Raw genomic sequence first — 20496 nt, forward strand, 5'->3', positions numbered from 1 at the left:
ATATATAGAAATATATATTGAAATATATATGTGTGTGTATATATATACACACAAACCCATGGACTAATTATATGGATGAAGAATTGTGGGTGTTAGATTACTGACTGTTGGAGTGGATGTTTATAGGTAAACAAAGGAAGCAGACTAGAAGCTCCTTGTAGTAATAGTGTTTGAGATATCAGTAAGAATTCATATTCAGCTTAATATACATACAGAGGGTTGCACATGTAAAAATTTAAAGATATTTGTATCTACTCAGGTTAATATACAGACATACACTTCATTGCTCTGTCAATTGAGACAGCTAGGCGCAACTACTCCCCAGGAACAATGAGCATGCCTAGCACTCACATCCAGCATTCTAATACTCTTCTCCAATAAAAGTAAGCAGAAATCCATGGAATATGAAGTATTCTGTGACTGGAACAAGAAACATACAAATGAGTATATTTGCGCCATCTTGTTATGACAGAAAGTAAGACAGAGCTAAAAACAAATATAATACAGCAGATATGTGAATGGGACACTAAAGTCAACTGAAACAGCTCCCAACGGACAAAGATGGAACAATTTGAACAACAAAATAAAGTGGTATTGGATTATACTCAAAAACATATGATAAATAACCATGAATTCATTGGAGATAAATCAACGAGTGAATAAATACATAAATGAGGGAGAATAGACAAATCTCCCATTGAGAACAATTCCAAATCATTCATATCAATACCACCCCTTCCCAAGGAGGCTGAACCTCCCTGCTCCTTAATGGGCTGCCCATACTGACTTTCTTCTATAAAGTACAATACGGAAAGGGAGAATGTAATAACCTTACAGAAGGAAAACCTGACAAACACTACCTCAGATAGATGATGAATGTCAACATCAATAGCAATAAGTCACAGGGGTAGAATATTTTGTGATGAAAATGACAATTCATCTCTCTTGTCCTCCTACTATAAACCCATCACCCTAGTCTAATTATGAGAAAAACTTCAGAAAAATTCCAAATGAGGTGTAATTCCACGAATTGCTTTTACTCTCCAAAACTGTCAGTCATCAAATACAAGAAAAATCCAAGAAACCATCACAGTTAAAAAGATTCTAAGGATACATGATGACTAAGATAATGTGGTACCCTAGATGGGATCCTGGAACAATGAAAGGAGGCTGAGGATGGATATTTGCTTGTTAGTTGTGATAAATGTATCATATTAAAGTATGATGATTGTAATGGAAGAAATTGGGTATAATGCATACGAACACTCTCTTAACTGTCTTTGCAATATTTATTTAAATAAAAAATATTCTAAAATAGAAAGTTTACTAAACAAAGACACTGTTACAAGAATGGGGAAAAAAGCCACAGATGAGAAGAAAATATTTGTGAATTCAGTAGCTGACAAAGTACTTTCATACTGAGTAAATAAACAACATTTAACACTTCTCTATATAAAAACAAAGAAACCAATAAAAATGTAAATGATTCATAGACACTTCACCAATGAAGATATAAAGATCACAAAAAAATGAAAAGATAGTCAGCATAATTATTCAACAAAATGCAAATGTAAACAGCAGTAAGATTTCCTTACACAGCTATTATAATGAATAAAATTCAAAAAACTGAAAATACCAAATTCTGGATAGGCTGTGGAATTCTCATTCATTGCTGGTAGAAAAGAAAAATGATACCTTTACTCTACAAGGTCTTTTGGTCATTTCTTATATGGGGAAACAAAGACAGCATTAGATTCAGCAATGGTACTTCTAGATTTTGTGTAAGTGAATTGAAAATTTAGGTTTGCATATGCAAAATCATGTACAAAAATACATAACAGCTTACTCATAATTGTCAAAGATAACTTCGTTCAAGAGGTGAATGGATAAAACCAATGGTACATCCAAACTGAAAGTGTATTGAAAGCTCAAGCCACTCTCAAATGTTCCAGGTCAGGCAGTTTTGGAGGCCAGTTCTACCAAATGGTCAGGGAAAACTAATAATCATCTTAGCTCTTCCAAAGCCTCAAAAACGGATGGGCAATTATTCAATTCATTCTCCCAGGCTCTCTCTTCTGGATTGAAGAAACAGGTTAAGACATCCCTAGCCTACGTGAAAAGAACACATGAGTCAATTGTTCACTGATATCACAGAAAATGTCCTAAATAGATAATCATATATTCATCACAGCAGTTGACTAAATGAACAAGCAGCCTGTATGCAAGGAATAAAAATATTATTTAATATTAGAAAAAATTTCCATTGTAATTCCTTACATTCAAGATATAGTAGAAAAAAGCATTCAATCATAAAAATGGGTACAGAAAAATCCTCTGAAAGAAAGTGTATGTGATTCGTAATTAACACCTTTTAGCAAACTAAGATTAAAAGGAACTTTGATTTCCTAAAATTGACAGGAAGCATACTTGAATTTGAAATGTTAGAAGTATTTTCATTCACAGCAGGGACAAGTCACTGACATATACTCACTCCACCATCGTCCATAGCTGCAATGGACATCAAAATGAAAAAGAGAGCTATGGAAAGAAAAATTGAAACGAGGTATGAAGACTGAAAATAAATAGTATTTTTCACAATGTAATCATCAAGAAAATTGAAAGTAACAGATGCATCGAATATGCAAATGAAGAGACTTCAGAAAAGAGCATATTAAAGATCATAACAGCAAAATCAAAGGCCTGTCACACAAGAGACACCTAGAATATAAAATAAAAAATATATCATTCACAAGATAATTAAAATCCAAAATACAACTAAGAAGAAGCCTAACCAAAATATACAAGATGTTTATGGAGGCAACTGTACAAGTTTATGACAGAGTTAGGAAAAAAAATCTAAAACAAATGAAGCAGTACACCATATTAATCATCAGGGAACAGAATATGGCAAAGATGCAAATGCTACTTAAACAAAATACAGAGTAAAGTGCCTTACCTGTAGCTGCCAAAGTGACAATCGAGATCAGGTGTTGCGTTCTGCTCCCAAAATCAACCCTGGAAAAATACAAAAGGGAAAAAGAAAAAATATATATATCAGCAATAAAATCTAAACTAGAAAACAGAGAAAGCCCTGGGAATGAACTATGACTGTATTGAACTGGTACTTGTGTTTGGGGTGGGGCAGGCCAGAGGGAACTTGAAGAAGTCTGTAGTCTGCAAACTGGAAGACTACAGGATGGGTAGGAGGAAAGATTTTAAAATTCCACCCCACATCATTGCACAATCTGAGGCAGCACTTCAATATACAATGTGGGTAGCCCTGGGGTAATACCTGGACATGAGGAAATTCAGGTTGATTGAGAGACTATAGCTCCAGAGTTTTGCTAATAAAAACCTGAAACAGTGAGAGAGGACTGACTTTCAAAAAACTTATTATTTTAATGAAATATAAAGAATGAACTAGAAATAGAATGGGAAGTATGTGTGAATCACATATATTATGAGTAGACAGTGTTTAATAAGTATATATAGTATACATATATACATGTATAAATATATACATAAAGTCATATACATATAAATGCATATAATTGTATGTATATAATATAAACCTATATACATACATATATGTGTTTATGTATATAAACATAAATATAAGTATAATCTACATATACCAAGTTAATGTACCATACAATTGCAGAGAAGTAAAATTTATTCCTTACTACATGAATGAGAATTAAAATATGAAAATCACTAAACTGGACCATGAAATGTTAGATAAATTCAAAACCAAATTTCAAATCTTTTGCTGCCGCTCAGCCTCTTCAGGGTAAAAATAAATCTTTTAGGACAAAAAGTTTGCAAACTCTAGCTCTGGCTGGGGGGAAACCCCCGTGGGAAGGTGGGCGTCTCCTCCCAGAGGCCACTACAATCACAGTTGCTGCAGCCCCCCAGGGAGCACCTGGCCTGGGACCCGCAGCCATTCTCTGCAAGGGGTGGAGCTGGGCAAATGCTCAGAGGTGACAGAAACAGAGCATCTGCACCCCATGACTTCATCAAAGAGCCAGGAGCAAGGAAGAGGACCCTCCTGAGTGAGGACTGAGGGCCCACCCTCCTCCACATAGAGGGGCCACAGAATCCAGCTCAGCCCCTCCTGTCAGCCCTGGAAGACCCCAGCAGCCTTGTCGCCTGACCATACCCCTCCCTCCACTGCCACCTCAGGGGACTCAGAGTCCGAAACCTGGTGTGAAGGAAGCAGACACCTTCCGCAGAAGATGGGGTCCAGATTCTGCAAGGAATCAAGGTCAGAAACCTGAGGGAGGACTGAAGGGCATCCCCCAACCCCACAGCCCGTCACCCTCACCCTCATCCTGGCAGAATCCTGTTCCATCCCTGCTGTCAACCCAGGGAAGCCCCGGGTTCGTGGCGAGATGTGAAGCCACTGACTTGCGCCTCCGGGATCAGAGAGAGCGAGGGCCTCCTTCTGAGGGGCAGTTTGAGATCGGCGGAGGGTAGCGGTTCCAGGCTCTGTGAGAAGGCAAGATGAGACGCTGAGGGAAGACTGAGGAGGTCTCCAGCCCAGATAGAGGACCCCAAATAATCCAGGACCGCCCCTGCTGCCAGCCCTGGACCACCCGGGGCAGGCTGGGACTACAGGTGCCCGCCACCTCGCCCGGCCAGTTTTTTGTATTTTTCAGTAGAGACGGAGTTTCACCGGGTTAGCCGGGATGGTCTCAATCTCCTGACCTCGTGATCCGCCCGTCTGGGCCTCCCAAAGTGCTGGGATTACAGGCTTGAGCACCGCGCTCGGCCTAAATTCATTTTTTAATCAATGGACACATGGGTTGCATCTACATTTCAGCTATTGTGAATACGGCTGCCATAAATATGGATATACAAATATCTCCTTGAGAGTGTTCTTTCAGTAATCCTGGGTATATACTCAGAAGTGAAACTGCTGACTCATATGGTAATTCTATTTTATATTTTGTAAGAAATCACATACTGTTTTTCACAACAGTTATATCATTTTACATTCCAACAACACAAAAGTTCCAGTATCTCCACATCCCTGCCAATACTTGTTATTTCCTGGCTTGTTGTTGTTGTTCAATAGTAGCCCCTTCTAGGTCCTAGGTCTTGGATGACATTTCTAGACACAACCTGTGCCAGAAGGGAATTTGCTGCCTTGAAGGGAAGTATCCAGTCCAGGCAGAATCTATCAGCTGCTAACCAAACATCCCTTTGGCTCTGAATAACCAGCAGTGCTTCCCAGGTAGTATGCCATGGGCCTTAGGTGAGACTCTGAGACATGCTGGCTTCCGGTGACACCCAGCACATTCCCAGCTGTGGGAGTTATGGCAGGAGACTCCTTATGCTTGAGGAAAGCAAAGGGAAAAGGGGACCTTCTCTTGCACCTTAGGTGCCAGCTCAGCCAGTGGGGTAGAGCACCAAGCATGCTCTTTGGGTCCCTAGTTCCAGGCCTTGGCACTTGGATGGCATTTTGGGGCTTGTCCTGGGCCAGAGGTGGAGCCACTGCCCTGAGGGTGCGTTCCAGACATGGCAGAATTCACCACAAGCTGACTAAAGAGCCACTGGGCCTAAGTGAACATCAATGGTAGCCTATCAGTACTCCCGTGGGCCTGTAGAAGTGGTGGCCATGTGATGAGGCTCCTCTGCCTATGGAAAGGGGAGAGATCAGGTAGGACTGTATCTCATGGTTTGATGGCCAGTTCAGCCACAGTAGAGGAGAATGCAAGGCAGACTTCTGAGGTTTTTCACTCTAGCACCTAGGTCCTGGACAGCATTGCTGGACCTGCCTGGGGCCTGGGGGAGCTCACTGCCCTAACGGGAAGGACACAAGCCTGGCTGGCTTCACTACCTGCTGATTGTAGAGCCCTGGGGCCTTGAGTGAACTCAGGTGGTAGCCAGGTAGTGATTACAGTGGGCCTTGAGCAAGACTCTGTGCTGTGCTAGCTTCAGTTCTGGCCTAAAACAGCCACATGAGTGCTTGTGTCACCCCAACCCCAGCCCTAGGCAGCTCAGCACATACAGAGAGAGACTGTTTGTTTGAGAGAAAGGAAGAGAACAAGAGAGTCTCTGCTTGGTAATCCAATGAATTCTTACAGATCTTATCTAAAACCACCTAGGTGTGGTACCTCTATGAATATGCACGAACCATAGCATTACTGTGCTTGGGGTGGCCCCTAATGCAGAAACAGCTTAGATTACAACACCCAAGTCATTCTGAATACCTGGAAAGCCTTGCCAAGAAGGATAAATAAGCCCAGACTGTGAAGAATACAATACCTAACTCTTCGATGTCTAAGCACAGTCAAACATCAATGAGCATCAAGATCATCCAGGAAAATATGACCTCAGCTAATTACCTAAAAAGTCTCCCAGTAAAAATAGGCCAGAACCCACTGGCTTCATTGCTGAATTCTACCAAACATTTAAAGGAGACCTAGCAGAAGTTTGAGACCAGCTTGGCCAACATGGCAAAACCCCGTCTCTATTAAAATACAAAAATTAGCCAGGTGTGGTGGTGCAGGCCTGTAGTCCCAGCTACTCAGGAGGCTGAGGCAGAAGAATTGCTTGAAACTGGGAGGCAGAGGTTGCAGTGAGCAGAGATCCCACCACTGCACTCCAGCCTGGGTAACAGAGTGAAACTCCGTCTCTAAATATATAAATCATATATATGATTTTTATATATATAAATTATATAAAGACCTAGTACCAATCCTGGTCAAACTATTTCAAATCAAAAAGTAGGGGAGGAAGGAATACTTCCAAACTCATTCTACAGCCAGTATTACCATGATACCAAAACCAAAGACACACCAAAATAAGAAAAATATGGCCGGGCGCGGTGGCTCAAGCCTGTAATCCCAGCACTTTGGGAGGCCGAGACGGGCGGATCACGAGGTCAGGAGATCGAGACCATCCTGGCTAACACAGTGAAACCCCGTCTCTACTAAAAATACAAAAACTTAGCCGGGCGAGGTGGCAGCCCCTGTAGTCCCAGCTACTCGGGAGGCTGAGGCAGGAGAATGGCGTAAACCCGGGAGGCGGAGCTTGCTGTGAGCTGAGATCCGGCCCCTGCACTCCAGCCTGGGTGACAGAGCGAGACTCCGTCTCAAAAAAAAAAAAAAAATAAGAAAAATATAGGCAAATCTCACTGAAGAATATAGATGCAAAAATCCTCAACAAAATATTAGTAAGCCAAATTCAACAACACATTAAAAAGGTCATTCATTATGACAAAGTGAGATTTATCCCAGGAGTGCAAGAAATAGTTTAGCACATACAAATAAATCAATGTGATACACTATATCTACTGAATGAAAGACAAAAACCACATAATCATTTTAATTGCTGATGAAAAACCATTTCACAAAATTCAACATCCCATCATGATTTAAAAAAAGAAAACCCTCAGAAGGCGGAGGTTGCAGTGAGCTGAGATCGCACCACTGCACTCCAGCCTGGCGACAGAGCAAGACTCCATCTCAATAAATAAATAAATAAATAAATAAATAAATAAATAAACAAAAAACAAACTCAAAAATCTGGGTATAGAAGAAATATGCCTCAACACAATAAAAGCCATGTACGACAGACTCACAGCTGCTATCATACTAAATGGAGAAAAACTGAAAGCTTTTCCTCTAAGATCTGCAGTATGACAAGGATGCCCACTTTCACCAGTGTTATTCGGCATATCACTGGAAGTCCTAGCTAGAGCAGTCAGACAAGAAGAAATAAAGGGCATCTAAGTTGTAAAAGAAAAAGTCAAATTATCTTTGTTTGCAGATGATACAAACTTACATTTGGAAAAATCTAAAGACTCCACCAAAACTATTAGAATTGATAAATTCAGTAAAGTTGCAAGATACTAAATCAATATACAAAACTTAGTAACATTTTTATATGACAACAGTAGATAATCTGAAAAAGAAATCAAGAATGTAATTCTTGATTACAAGAGCTACAAATAAAATAAAATAACTAGAAATTCATTTAACCAAAGTGAGATTTCTACAATGAAAACTGTAAAACACTGATGCAAGAAATTGAAGAGGACACCAAAAAATGGGAAGATATTCTATGTTTATGGATTGGAGGAATCAATATTGGTAAATGTCCATACTATTCAAAACTATCTATAAATTAAATGCAATCTCAATCAACATACCAATAATATTCTTCACATAAATAGAAAAAAAATCCTAAAAATTTATATAGAATCACAAAAGACCCAGAATAGCCAAAGCTACCCTATAATAAAGAACAAAACTGGATTAATCACATTACCCGATTTCAAATTATACTGTAGAGCTATAGTAACCTAAATAGCATGGTACTCGCATAAAAACAGACACATAGATGAGTGTAACAGAAAACAAAACCTAGAAATAAATCCATACATCTACAGTCAACTCATTTTTGACAAAGGTGGCAAGAAGATACATTGGGGAAAACAGTCTTTTCAATAAATGTCTGCTGGGACAACTGGATATCCACATGCAGAAAAATGAAACTAGACCTCTATTTCTTGCCATATATAAAAATCAAATCAAAATGAATTAAAAACTTAAATCTAAGACCTCAAACCATGAAAATACTAAAAACATTGGGGGAAACTCTCCAGCACATCAATCTGGGCAAAGATTTCTTGAGTAATCTTTGCAAGCACAGGCATGGGCAACCTAAGAAAAAATGGATAAATGGGATCACACCAAGTAAAAAATGTTCTTCACAGCAAAGGAAAACAAATCAACAAAGTAAAGAGATAACCCACAGAATATATTTGCAAACTACTTGTTGGGGTCCGCGTGTTTCCTAAACAAAGGAATGAACACACAAGACAACACAAGACAAGACAAACATGGCGGCCGCCTCGAATCGCGCGCTCTGCTTCGTTTTATACAGTCGTTTGTGGAATGTTACCAAGTCACAAGACACATTGTTGTTTTTCTGACCTTTCCCTGACTTCGTTTGCAAGAGCAGGACTTATGGGGAATGCCCTGCTTCGTTTGCAAGAGCAGGACTTATCGGGAACACCCTGTTTGCGAGCACGTAGTCCTCTACACTACTCATCTCATAAGGGATTAATAACCAGAATACATATGGAGCTCAAACAACTCTATAGGAAAAAGTGTAGTAATCCAATTCAAAATGAGTAAAAGGTCTAAAGTTTGAATAGATACTTCTCAAAAGAAGACATACAAGTTGCTAATAGTATATGAAAAGTGCCCAACACCACTGATTAGCAGAGAAATACAAATCAAAACTACAATGAGATATCATCTCATGCCAGTTAAAATGACATTTATCCAAAAGACAGGCAATTTAAAAATGCTGGTGAGAATGTGGAGAAAATGGAACAATGTTGTTGGGAATGTAAATTAGAACAACCACTATGGGAAAGTTTGGAGGTTCTGCAAAAAACTAAAAATAGAGCTATCATATGATCCAGCAATCTCATTGGTTGGTATATACCCAAAAGGAAGAAATCATTATACTGAAGAGATATCAGCACTCCCAGGTTTATTGTAGCACTATTCCCAACAGATAAGATTTGGAAGCAACCTAAATGTCCATCAACGGATAAATGGATAAAGAAAATGTGGCACATATGTATCATGGACTACTATGCAGCCATAAAAAAGGGTGCGTTCATGTCCTTTGCAGGGACATGGATGAAGCTGGAAACCATCATTCTCAGCAAACTACCACAAGGACAGAAAACCAAACACCACATGTTCTCACTCATAAGTGGGAGCTGAAAAAATGAGAACACATAGACACAGGGAGGAGAACATCACACACCGGGGAGTGTCAGGGGGTGGAGGGCTAGGGGAGGGATAGCATTAGGAGAAATTCCTAATGTAGATGACGAGTTGATGGGTGCAGCAAACTACCATGGCACGTGCATACCTATGTAACAAACCTGCACGTTCTGCACGTGTACCCCAGAACTTAAAGTATAATTAAAAAAAAAAAAGGAACAGAAAATGTGGCATATATACACAATGGAGTACTATGCACCCCTAAAAACTAATGAGACCCTGTCATTCGCTACAACATGGATGGAACTGGAGGACATTATGTTAAGTGAAATAAGCTAGGTACAGAAAGACAAACTTTGCATGTTCTCACTTATTTGTGGGAGGTAAAAATAAAAACAATTGAACTCAGGGGGACAGAAAGTAGCAGGATGGTTACCAGAAGCTGGGAAGGGTAGTTGGAGGTGGAAGGGGGAAGTGAGCATGATTAGTGGATACAAGAAATAGTTAGAAAGAATAAGATCTAGTATTTGATAGCACAACAGAGTGACTATAGCAAAAAATCATTTAATTGTACATTTTAAAATAACTAAGAGTATAATTGTATGATTTATAACACAAAGAGTAAATGCTTGAGGTGGTGAATATTCCATTTACCCTGATGTGATTATTACATGTTGCATGCCTGTATCAAAATATCTCATGTAATCCATAAATACATACACCTACTATGGGTACTATGTACCCATACAAATAAAAATAAATGAAAAATCGAAATTGTCAATTTGAAACAACTGTGCATCTCAAACTTCATTTAAGAAGTCTCTAGGGAAACCCAAGATGACAGGGGCAGACCAAAAAAAAAAAAAACCAGAAGAAAGTTCAAACTCCGACACCTCTAGCTCCACAAAACAGCTCTGCCATATGCTGAGTCTGTTTCTGATACTCATTCTTTCCAAACTATGTTATTTTTCTTTTACTATGCCATGTAATTTCGTTGTTGTTGTTGTTGAAAACCAGACATCTGGAGGTCTCTCCATTCAAGATGCAGACTTCATCCAGTCCACTGGGTCTGGTCTGGTATACCATGCTCCACTCTGGGCCTGGTGTCTGCATATCCAGAGGCTCTCTTTTCAGTTTCCCTGAGGGATGCCATCCTGCTTCTTGCTAATAGAACTGAAAATTGGGGGACTCTGTCCCTTACATAGACTCACATAACTCCCTTGTTTTCAGCCTGCACTTCTTGTTCACCTTCTGCAGTAGCCGGTGCCTTGGGTTCCTGAGCCTTTCTTCAGATACTTGGTTTGACCTTTCCTGCCACCATCCTCTGCTCGTACAACAGAGCTCTGAGTCACAAATGTCTTCTGTTGTCCAAAATTGAGTTGTGATTCTGGTTCTCATTCTCTTGTGTTTTGGGGGTGAATTCAGTAGAAGGCAGAAACATCTTGCCTTCATAAATCTGTAAGTTTTCTTGAAGTGCCTAGCTACCTGGAAGGTAGCCTCCACTGGAGTGATTTTGCAATGAGACTGAATTATATAAAAATACCTTCATAATTTAAAAATTACAGTACAATTATTTTAAATGTATGACTATCTAAACCTATCAAGAGAATGATTTGGTTTTACAAACGTTGACAAAATGTGGGCTTTCTTAAAAAAGTTTTTTGTTTTAGTATGTTATTATCAAAGTTAGGTGATTTTACCTCTGGATTGAGGAAGATTACTTTTGAGACCCCATCCTAAGAAAAATAATTCAAGACAAGCACCAAATGAAATTGATCACTACAATGTTAAATATAATTGTGAAAAATGGGATGATCTAAATGTCTAATGAGAAGAAAACTGATATGTGAATATACTGGAATGGTCTATTCAATATGGAAAATACGTCATTGTACTAAGTGAAAGAAGCTTAATGCAAAGTTGACTTCATGCTCTGGTTATAAGTATGTACGATACCCATTATTATCTTTGTTTTGCAAATTCTTCATTTGTAAAATGAGATAGTAAAATAACTACCTTACATAATCATCATGCGAATTAAAGGAAGTTTTTAGCTTTTGCCTTGCACACAGTAAATGTACAATAAATGCTAGCTACTACTACTACTGCTGTTACACAATGCAATGGTATATGCGTAAAGGTTGTGGGACTATGTGTGTTCCATTACCATTTTTTTAAATTACTTGTTCAATAAAAACAAAATCAAGACACAAAACATTACCTCCATAAAGAAACATTTCTATTATTGTTAAAAAACATATCATGTGCTAGGTAAATGGAATTGAGGAAAATAGGCCTTTACAGTGATAGTTGATTTTTATTTAACTAGGAGTTAAACTGTGTTTACTGTTTTGTGGAGCTAGAGGCTTCGCAGGTTGAACTTTCTTCTGGTTTCCTCTTTTTTTTTTTTTTGGTCTGCCCCTGTCATCTTGGGTTTCCCCAGAGACTTCTTAAGTGAAGTTTGAGATGCACAGTTGTTTCAGTGCCATTCTCCTGCTATTACACAGGAGCCCTCCTGATGTAGTGGTAAGGCGTGGAGGCCTACACACCTATGAGTAGGCCTCAGTCTTTTTGTTAGCCTGTTCCCCTTGCTGTGACCTGCACAAGTACTTTTCATTTCCTCCTTGCAATCCCTCCAGGGTTTTTGGACGAAATTTCTTATCAGAGAGTAGGAATCACTGCCTGGAGTGTTTATGTGCCTGCCCGGCTGTGGTTGATGCTGCCGCCACAGGTTACAGATTCAGGACAGAGGCTGGCCTGGAGGTAGAGCAAGCAAGATAAAAAGGTTTTGTCCCTCATTATCTGTATGCTGTAAAGGCCTGTCTTTCTAGCTCTCGGTCAGTAAAGAAAAATCTTTCTCATAGATCTCTTCTTGTCCACACCTCATGTGCAATTCTCATATTTGGGCTGCCTTTGACTGTTGGCTTGGAGATAGAAGGGGAAAACATGGTACAGGAATTTCACCACTACACTGATCTTACTGCAAATTCTGGTTTCTTTCCCCAATGTTCTTGTTACCATTTACCTTTTAGAAACCTAAACTTTTTGTTTTAGAACAGAGTTGGATTTAGAGAAAAGCTGCATATATAGGACTGAGGGTTTCCTTCACAAAATGGGTGGAACAATAGAATCTATCTCAAAGGGGAGTAGTAAGGATTAAATTAGATGTTTAAAAGGCATTGAGAACAGGCCTTGAGACCTAAGAAACACTCAAGCAAGCTTGTCCACTATGATTCTTCCCAGCAGTGTCCTGATCTGCAACCTCCTGGAGTGGGAGATGGAGGGGCTGGATGGGTGTGTCAGGGTCCCAAAAATGGACCAAATGGGGGACCTCAAACCACTAAATCAGGTCTAGTAGCTCACTAGGAGAGCTCATAGGACTCATGATATAGTCCTACCCATGACTACAACTTATTACAGTGAAAGGATACCAAGCACAATCAGCTAAGGGAAAGGGTGCACAGGGAGAAGTGCAGGAGACCATACACAGGTTTCCAGAGTCATCTCATCTCCCAGTAGGGTCACATAGAATGCACTTAATTCCCCCACGACAAGGTGTGACCACACATGTAAAATGCTGCCAACCAGTGGCGCTCAGTAAAACCTCATCACCCATGAATTGGACTTGGGCTGGTCACACAAGTAGTTCTTCCTGGCATGGACCAAAATTCCAGACTCCCAGGAGGAAAGCAGTGTGCAGCTTTTTGTTTGCACATACAGTTTAGATATAGTGAGCCACTCTGATCTGAGGAAAGTGGAATCCCTCCCAAATCCAAGTCCTCAGAATCCAGCCAGTGGACAACATTGAAAGACGCAGGGTTTCTAAGGAAAGCAATGAGGCTTGCTGTGTGAGGTCTTTTCTGCACAGTGCACCCCATTAGCCAAGGGATATTATAGGATAATAGGATCTGACACAGCAGGGTGACACTGAGCTGCATACAGATGTCACTTATGCCCGTTAGGGGTCCTGGACTGAAAAACATTATCAACCCCATTAACCACACAGGTCTTAGACAGCCACATGGATTGTCTTAAATTTCAGTACTAATCTGTTCTTTTTACCTGGCTGAGGGCATCAATTCAGGTAAAACACAGCTCTGGCTAGCAAGTTTGAGCTGCCCTGAAAGTCATCCAGAGCCGAGGCAGTGTCATGACAGGCAGGGGACACACAGGATGTACAATGTCAGAGGGCACACATGGTCCCTTTCAAACACCGAGTGTACCATAGTTTTAGCACCCCAAGAGGGTGTACTGAAGTCAGTCAACACATGTTAACAGGGCCTCACCATGGACTCCCACTGTGGCACCTTCTGCCAGTCACAGGGTTTCCAGTACAAGACAAAAAATCCAGTTCCAACTATGGTTTCAGTTGCAGACAGTTTGGTTTGTCCATGACTGGTGCAGTGGATACCTACAGGTGCTCTGGGGGAACATGGAGGAGCCAGGGCCTCTCCCTCTGTCCCCTACTCAGCAGGGTCAGATGTTGTCGTGGGAGAAGCCATCAGTTTGGAGTCACAGAACTTGCAGCAGCTTGCAAAGGAGGCATGAAGAGTTTTCCTTCAGCAAGAGAAGAAAGCTTCCAGGAACAGTTCTGCAATATCAAGATCACAATGCCCTCCCCGACACCTCCCAAAATGTCTTGTTATATTTTTCCTCCATCCTTATAAAATCAGCATGGCCCACTCAGTAATAAAAGCTTTACATTGCTTCAATCATCCCCTCCCCTCCCTCAGGCCTTGTCACCTGGCAGGGCTGTATGTCACAGGGACAAAAACATTTTCATAGAAAAATGCTGTCAAAAAACAAGATGTGAATGGAAAGACCCATCATGTTTAGGAGGCAGTCAGGAAAAATCCTGCAATTCCAAGATTCCAAAATGGGTTTTACATACCCCGTTGCATCCTGCTCATTTATGCAGTGAATAGTGGAGAACAACAACAATTTTTAAAAATCCATCCCTTCCTGGGCCCAGCTGCATTTGATAATCCCACTGCCTGGAGTATGGACCAGGAGGGAGAGGAAGGACAGGAAGAAGAGTCAGTCTGTCACTGTCCCTAACAGCAACTGGTGTGGATTGTTGGACACAAGTCACCACCAGTGGACATCCCAGAGAAGGGGTCTGAGACTGATCTGTCATGAGCGGGTGGAGGTATCACAGTCCCTGTGGGGTGCCCTCTCCCAATGCGCAGCTTTCGACAGACATCACCAGTTAGAAGTGCAACCTGTCTGCATCAGAAATGCAGTGCCCATGAGCAGCTCAACTCCAGCTTGCCCCATCTGAGAACAAGCCCTTCATCATGTGCATCTGAAACAGATGCAGATGGTCCAGGGCATCATCTGGAATGTGACAGTTTTGAGCCCCTGAAGAGGGTTGTCCAAAATCTACCAGAGTCCCAGAGTCAAAGACCCCTTCAGTGCATTAACCTACGACTGCTTTTTCTTTTCTTTTCTTTTCTTTTCTTTTTTTTTTTTTTTGAGACAGAGTCTTGTTCTTGTCACCCAGGCTGAAGTGCAGTGGCGCAATCTCAGGTCACTGCAACCACTGCCTCTCAGGTTCCAGCAATTCTCCTGCCTCAGGCTCCTGAGTAGCTAGCTGGGATTACAGGTGCATGTCACCACGCTCGGCTAATCTTTTGTATTTTAGTAGAGATGGGGTTTCACCATGTTGCCCAGGCTGGTCTCGAACTCCTGAGCTCACGCGATCCACCCGCCTCTGAGGGTGCCCAAAGTGCTGGGATTACAGGGGTGAGCCACTGTGCCCAGCCCCTATGACTGCTTTCTATTCAGCGCAGCTTGTGGTGAGTCTGAAACAGCCCAGAGGGGATAGTTTCAAGTTTCAGCAAAGATTCTAGATCAACCTATTGAGACTTGTGAATTCAAGATTCCAAAAGAGTCAGAGTGTTTTCTATAGCCACAGGAAAGCTGAAATGCCTGCTAGACCAGACAGCAGCAGCATTCCAGGACCCCTTTAGAAGTCCACCTGGTGTGCTTTCCTAAGGTATTGTGGCCTTCTCGGTCTTACAGCTCAAACAGACCCACTCAAATCATGCACCTCGGCTCAATCCTCAGCCTCTAAGGGTCAAACATCTGAGTTCATAAGAGCTCACTGCAAGCTGTTTGGGATTAGGGGGCAAATCAAGGACAACAGTATGACTACCAGTGGCAGTATCACACAAGGAGTTTTATTGAGTTGTGCTTGGACAAGGTGCAGGAGAGCACATATCTTCAGAGCAGAAATCTGTCCAGAGTTTATGGATCTGGGGTCACCATCAGAAGGGGAGGAAAGCAGCGAACTACTGGGTGACATGGGAGTTGGAAAAGGGGCTTATGGGTCTAGGGGATGTTGCTTAGCAGCTAGGCAGAGTGGCTTGGGAATCTCCTAACCACAAGGCTCTATCTTATCTGTGGTTAGTAGGTTTGGGGAGAGTTTTATCAGGGTATGGAAGCTAGGAAGGCTTTCAATGCCTAACAATCTGCTTGGCTGAGCTATGTTGAAAACAAGTTGGATGTGTGAAAATCTGAGTTTCATGCTGAAACCAACAGGTCTCAGCGTAGTGGAGAAAAGCAATAGAGAAACGTCAACAGTGCTGCAGGAAAGCTGACATGCTGCAAAGCCCTTTGACAGCAACATACCAAGTACAAACAACAGGCAAGGCTTTCCTCCAGCCTAGGGGTTATACATACAAGTAATCTCTGATCCATTTAGAACATAACCTGAAAAGTGCTTTTAAAATCTCTGAAGATGTTATCTCCACCTGGAGACTGCCTCTCTTTTCCATGTGGATTTCTTTTCCAGGGATTCCAGTAGGTGAGAATTATCACCTGAAACATTTTCTAGTTTCCATGCTTGAAAAGTTTAACACAGGCTGGACATGGTGGCTCACACCTGTAATTCCAACACTTTGGGAGGGCGAGGAAGGTGGATCACAAGGTCAGGAGTTCAAGACCAGCCTGGGCAACATGGTGAAACCCCGTCTCTACTAAAAATACAAAAATTAGCTGGGAGTAGTGGCGCATGCCTACAATCCCAGCTACTCAGGAGGCTGAGGAAGGAGAATTGCTTGAACCTAGGAGGCAGAGGTTACAGTGAGCCGAGATCATGCCACTGCACTCCAGCCTGTGTGACAGAGCAAGACTCTGTCTCAAAAAAAAAAAACCCAGAAAAGTTTAACGCAGACACAGACACACACAGAGAGAGTGAGCAAGCACACAAGCACTAAATAGATATTGATTCAGAAAAATTTTAAAACAATTCCTTACAGACAAACTTTCCTACAAAAGGATTTTAAGATACTATAGAAAACCAGTGGAATGGACACAGGGAGGGGAACATCACACACCGGGGCCTTTCAGGGGGTGGGGGGTTCGGGGAGGGATAGCATTAGGAGAAATGCCTAATGTAGATGACAGCTTGATGGATGCAGCTAACCACCATGGCACGTGTATACCTATATAACAAACCTGCATGTTCTGCACATGTATCCCAGAACTTAAAGTATAATAAAAAAAAAAAAAAAAAAAGAAGAAAAGAAAACCAGTAGAAATCATGAGCATCCAATTGTCCCTGTCTACAGCAAGGGACAAAAGATGGTTGATAACCAAAGCTAGCACAGCCCTCTTTAGAAAGGCTCATTAACCCAAGAGCCTCTGTGAAACAGTGTTCAGGGGAGGCCATTGCTATGAATTAGCATCCTTCACTAAGCCCCAGCCAACCACACCAAAGTAGAATGGGGTCACTTGTGCTGAGTGTACATAATCATACTGAACTTTCAAGTAGGTCAATTTTCAAAAAACAAATACAAAAATCCCAGAAGATTCAATTTAACCTAAGCCAGCATAATAAGGAAGTCCTCTCTGTTTTAATCCTAGATTGAAAGTAACTTTGAAATGATGTTCATCAGTTTCCTGTTACTATAAAAGAATACCTGAGGCTGGGTAATTTGTCATTAAAAGAAGTTTATTTTGGCTTATGGTTCTGTAGGCTGTACGGGAAGCATAGTGACACAATCTGCTTCTTGTGAGGGCTCAGGAAGCTTCCAATTATGGCAGAAGGCAAAGGGGGAGAGAGTGTATCACACGGTGAGAGAGCAAGCAAGAAAGAAAGGGAGGAGTTTCCAGGCTCTTTTAAACAACCATGTATTAGTCCGTTTTCATACTGCTATAAAGAACTGCCTGAGACTGGGTAATTTATAAGGAAAAGAGGTTTAATTGATTCACAGTTCAGCATGACTGGGGAGGCCTATGGAAGTTTACAATCATGGTGGAAGGTGAAGGGGAAGCAAGGCATCTTATTCACAAGGTGGCAAGAAGGAGAAGTGCTGAGCAAAGGGGGAAGAGCCCCTTATAAAAACCTCATATCTTGTGAGAACTCACTATCATAAGAACAGCATGGGGGAAACTGTCCCCATGATTTAATGACCTCCACCTGTTCTCTCCCTTGACATGTGGGGATTATGAGGATTACAATTCAAGATGAGATTTGGGTGAGGACACAAAGTCTAACCACATCATTCTGCCCCTGGCCCCTCCCAAATCTCATGTCCTCACATTTCAAAACCAATCATGCCTTCTCAACTATCCCCCAAAGTCTTAACTCATTTCAGCATTAACTCAAAAGTCCAAGTCCAAAGTCTCATCTGAGATATGCCAAGTCCCTTCCACCTAGGAGCCTGTAAAATCAAAAAGAAGTTAGTTACTTCCAAAATACAATGAAGGTACAGGCATTGGGTAAATGCTCTCATTCCAAAAGGGAGAAATTGGCTAAAATAAGGGGCCACAGGCCCCTGCAATTCCAAAATCCAACAGGGCAGTCATTAAATCTTAAAGCTCTGAAATCATCTCCTTTGACTCCATGTCTCACATCCAGGTCATGCTGATGCAAGAGGTGGGCTCCCATGATCTTGGGCAGCTCCTCCCTTTGTAGCTTTGAAGAGTACGGTACCCTTCCCAGCTGCTTTCCCAGGCTGACATTGAGTGTCTGAAGCTTTTCCAGGTGCACAGTGCAAGCTGTCAATGATCTACCATTCTGGGGTCTGGAGGATGGTGGCCCTCTCCTCATAGCTCCACTAGGCAGTGCCTCAGTGGGGACTCTGTGGGGGCTCCAACCCCACATTCCCCTTTCTCACTGCCCTAGCAGAGGTACTCCATGAGGGCTCTACCCCTGCACCACACCTCTGCCTTGACATCCAGACGTTTCCATAGATCCTCTGAAATCTAGGTGGAGGTTTCCAAACCTTAATTCTTGTCATCTGTGTACCCGCAGGACCAACATCACATGGAATCTGCCAAGCCTTGGGGCTTGCATCTTCTGAAGCAATGGCCTGAGCTGTACCTTGGTCCCTTTTAGCCACAGCTGGGATGCAGGGTACCAAGTCTTGAGACTGCAAGGCCTTGGGCCTGGCCCATGGAACCATTTTTTCCTTTTAGACCTCCAGGCCTTTAATGAGAGGGGCTGCCATAAAGACCTCTGACATGCCCTGGAGACATTTTCCCCATTGTCCTGGTGATTAACACTTGGCTCCTCTTTACTTATGCAAATTTCTGCAGCTGACTTGAATTTCTTCTAATAAAATGGGTTTTCCTTTTCTATTGCATCATCAGGCTGCAAATTTTCCAAACTTTTATGCTCTGCTTCCCTTTTAAACATAAGTTCCAATTCCAAACCATATCTTTGTGAATGCAGAAAACTGAATACTTTTAAGAGCACCAAGTCACATCTTGTGCACTTTGATGCTTAGAAATTTCTTCCACCAGATATCCTAAATCATCTCTCCCAAGTTCAAAGTTACACAGATCTCTAAATCAGGGGCAAAATGCCATTAGTCTCTTTGTTAAAGCATAGCAAGAGTCAACTTCATTCCAGTTCTCAACAAGTTCCTATCTCTATCTGAGACCACCTCAGCCTGAACTTCATTGTCCATATCACTATCAGCATTCTGGTCAAAGCCATTCAACAGTCTCTAGGAAGTTCCAAAACTTTCCCAAATCTTCCTATTTTCTTTTTTCTTTCTTTTTTTTTTTTTTTTGGTACCAAATTTCTTTATTTGAAGGAATGGTACAAATCAAAGAACTTAAGTGGATGTTTTGGTACAACTTATAGAAAAGGTAAAGGAAACCCCAACATGCATGCACTGCCTTGGTGACCAGGGAAGTCACCCCATGGCTATGGGGAAATTAGCCTGAGGCTTGGCTTTCATTATCACTGTCTCCCAGGGTGTGCTTGTCAAAGAGATACTCTGCCAAGCCAGATTCAGGTGCTCCCATCTTGCGCAAGTTGGTCACGTGGTCACCCAATTCTTTGATAGCTTTCACCTGCCCATTCAGGTAATGTATCTCAATGAAGTCACACAAATGGGGGTCATTTTTGTCAGTGGCCAGTTTGTGCAGTTCCAGTAGTGACTGATTCACATTTTTTTTCCAAATGTAAAGCACATTCCATCGCATTCAGCCCGCTCTCCCAGTTGTCATAGTCTGGTTTCTTAATATCCTGAAGGAAGATTCGGCCACCTCGTTGGTGCTGCAGCTTCATCAGTTTCTTGGCATGTTCCCTTTCCTCATGAGATTGGTGAAGAAAGTATTTGGCAAAGTTCTTCAAAGCCACATCATCGCGGTCAAAGTAGTAAGACATCGACAGGTAAACGTAGGAAGCGTAGAGCTCCAGGTTGATCTGGCGGTTGATGGCGGCCTCTGAGTCCTGGTGGTAGTTCTGGCGCACCTGCGAGGTGGACGCGGTCGTCATGGC

General features: G+C 41.7%; 1 pseudogene across 1 annotated transcript; it reads right to left on the reverse strand.

Moving 5' to 3' along the window:
• Window positions 1-19780: 19780 nt before the first annotated feature.
• LOC105537702 lies at window positions 19781-20496 on the reverse strand (annotated as a pseudogene). The gene is made up of 2 exons (XR_001005762.1): window positions 20037-20496; window positions 19781-19917 (listed from the first exon to the last, which is right to left on the reverse strand). The product of XR_001005762.1 is annotated as a ferritin heavy chain-like (transcript).

This window comes from Mandrillus leucophaeus, unplaced genomic scaffold (assembly GCF_000951045.1).
Source record: "Mandrillus leucophaeus isolate KB7577 unplaced genomic scaffold, Mleu.le_1.0 Scaffold1792, whole genome shotgun sequence".
In the NCBI taxonomy this organism is placed as follows: Eukaryota; Metazoa; Chordata; class Mammalia; order Primates; family Cercopithecidae; genus Mandrillus; species Mandrillus leucophaeus.